At 38.7% G+C, this 3185-nt stretch overlaps 1 pseudogene; it reads left to right on the plus strand.

Annotated features, from left to right (window-relative positions):
- Nucleotides 1-861: 861 nt before the first annotated feature.
- On the plus strand, nt 862-1823 carry LOC101603363 (annotated as a pseudogene).
- The last annotated feature ends 1362 nt before the right edge of the window (nt 1824-3185 follow it).

The following is a 3185-nucleotide window of genomic DNA, read 5'->3' on the forward strand; positions in this document are numbered from 1 at the left end:
TGGTCTCCTTTGGCTTTACAGACAAATACTCTAGCTGCTAAGCTATCTTCCCCATCCCCTCTTTCACCTTTTAAAACCTATTCTTTTAGCTGGGCATGGTGGCACACACCTTTTATCCCAGCATTTGAGAGGAAAGGGTAGGAGGATTACCATGAGTTCAAGACTATCCTGAGACTACATAATGAATTCCAGGTCAGCCTGAGCTAGAGTGGAACCCTACCTCAAAAAAACAAAAAGGAAAAAACTATTCTTTTACTATCAATTTAAATGGCATCTTTTAGAAGTCAAATTTAAGTTCTCTGTGTGTTTTGATTTGAATTTCTGCAAAAAAAATATATTTCTTTGACAATGGTTATCCTTAAAGCAAATGAATGCCTTTATATGACTAGAAAATGTTATACTATTGCCCTGCATATGAAAGGCATGCTTTGTAGGAAGGAACTACTGGAGGGGATGTACTGCTCACTAGGAAGAAGTTTGGTCACTGGGGCATCACAGGGAGTTATGAGATCCTGGTCTCTGCTTCCTCTTTTTGGCCTGGCTGATAGTGAGGGGATTTGCTCATACTTGGGCCATACCATGATATGTTCTGCAAATCCAAACTAAGAGCATTTTCTCTATATCTATCTATCCATCTATCTTTCTATCTATCTTTCTATCTTTCTATCTATCTATCTATCTATCAGTCTATCTATCTATATAATATAACTATATCATATCTATTTATAACTATTTAACTGATGGCAAGTTGACTAATAGAGATGTGGAGATTGGTTATAAATGGAGAAAGAGGAGAGATGTTGGTTGGTTCTCTCTTTTCTGCGAGGAAACATCGCAGAAACCTCTCCTCTGACCACTGTCATGTTGAAGTTCGAGTTTCCTAAGGAGCCAGAACAGCTGTAGAAGTTCTTCATTGGAGAGCTGAGCTTCAAAAGGCAGGCGAGAATGTGGGGAGTCATTTTGAGCAATGGGGAACACTCACCGACTATGTGGTAATGTGAGATCCCAACTTCAAGCTCTCCAGGAGCTTTGGGTTTGTTACCTAGGCCACCATGCAGGAGTTGGATGCAATCATCAATGCAAGGCCACACAAGGGAGAGTCGTGGAACCAAAGAGGGCAGTGTCAAGAGAAGATACTCAACGACCAGGGGCCCACTTCACTGTGAAACAGATCTTTGTTGGAGGCATTAAAGAAGACACTGAAGAGCATAACCTATGAGAATATTTTGAACAGTATGGAAAAATAGAAACGATAGAAATAACAGAAATGATGACAGACAGAGGCAGTGTGAAGAAACGGGGCTTTGCTTTTGTTACCTTTGATGACTATGACTCTGTTGATAAGATTGTCATACAGAAGTGCCATACTGTGAATGGCCACAGCAGTGAAGTAAGGCAAGCCTGGTCAAAGCAAGAGATGGGGGTGCTTCGTCCAGCCAGAGTTCAAAGTGGCTCTTCAAACTCCAGTGGGGGCTGTGGATGTGGTTTTGATGGAAATGAAAATTTTGGTCATGGAGGAAACTTCAGTGGTTGTGGTGGCTTTGGTGGTATCCTTGGAAGCAGAGGATATTGTGGCAGTGGGGATGGCTATCATGGATTTGGTAATGATGGAAGCAGTTTTGGAGGTGGTGGAAGCTATAGTGATTTTGGCAGTTACAGCATTCAGTCTTCAAATTTTGGACCATGAAGGAGGGAATTTTGGAGGCAGAAGCTCTGGCTCTTATGGCAGTGGAGGCCAATACTTTGCCAAACCACAGAACCAAGGTGGCTGTGGCGGTTCCTGTAGCAGCCGCAGTAGCTATGGCAATGGCAGAAGATTTTAATTACTTCTGGGAAACAAAGTTTAGCAGGGAAGGAGAGCCAGAGAAGTGAGAGGGGAGCTACAGGTTACAACACATTTGTGAACCCAGCCAAGCACAGTGGTGGCAGGGCCTAGCTGCTACAAAAAAGACATGAATTAGACAATGCCCATGTATATGGGCAAAATGAAACAAAACAAACAAACAACAAACTCCGAGGACTGTATTTGTGAATAACTGTATAACAGGGTATTTTTATTTTCTGTTCTATAGAAAGTGTAAAGCATTCTAACACCTTTGTTAATGTAATGTAGACTTTTAATGTTTTAATGTAGACTTTTTTTTTCACTCACGGTGTTGATTGCTAAATGTAATAGCCTGATTGTGATGCTGAATAAATGCGTATTTAAAATAAAAATAAATGGAGAAAGAGGGGCTGGAGAGATTGCTTAGTGGTTAAGGTGCTTGCCTGTGAAGCCTAAGGACCCATGTCCTCTCACTCTTTCTTTCTATCTGCCTCTCTCTCTGTCAAATAAATCAATAATTTTGAAATGGGGAAAGATAAGACCATTTTTGCATAAATATCCTCACTGCCCCTTCTTAACTTATTATTGAACATATTCTTTTATAACCATTTATGAAGATACCAAATGTAAAACATTTAATACTTAGATTTTAAAATAAAATTGTCAAGCTGGATTTGTCACTAGCACACATTGGCTTTCTGACTATTATGATACCATCATATTGTACTTTTAGTGCATTTGTTCATGTGAATGTAATTCTTTTTTCTTAGAAGAGTAAGGTTATTGAAGCTTTTTCTATTTTAAGATTGACTTTATTGAGATATGCTTTATACTACCTAAAATTCAGCATTTGTTTGAGACCATGTTCTTTTCCCATTCATATATCATGGAGAGTTCTCACTATATCTTCCAGTTATTTAAGAGTTTCAGGTCTTATATGAGGTTTTTAATCCATTTGAGTTTGATTTCTGTGCATGTGGGTATGTTTCATTTTTCTACATGTGGTTAACCAGTTTCTCTAGCATCTTTGTTTAAGATTCTGTCTGTTTTTGGCTCCTTTGTCCAAGCACAAGAAGCTGTATTTACTTGAAGTAAGGACTAGGTCTTCAATTCTGTTTCATTGATCTGTAAGTCTGTTTTTATGCCAATACTATGCTGTTTCTGTTACTATGGCTTTGTAGTATAGCTTTAAACTTGGTATGGTGATACCTTCAGAGGTGTTTCTTTTAGTGAGGATATTTTTGGATATCTAAGTCCTTCTGCAATTCCATATGAATTTGGAGATTATTTTTTCTGTCTCTGTAAGAAATGGTAACTTGGAGAAAAGGGATCTCTTAATAGTATTGATAGGACTGTTGTG

The sequence above is a fragment of the Jaculus jaculus genome, chromosome 13, assembly GCF_020740685.1.
Source record: "Jaculus jaculus isolate mJacJac1 chromosome 13, mJacJac1.mat.Y.cur, whole genome shotgun sequence".
In the NCBI taxonomy this organism is placed as follows: domain Eukaryota; kingdom Metazoa; phylum Chordata; class Mammalia; order Rodentia; family Dipodidae; genus Jaculus; species Jaculus jaculus.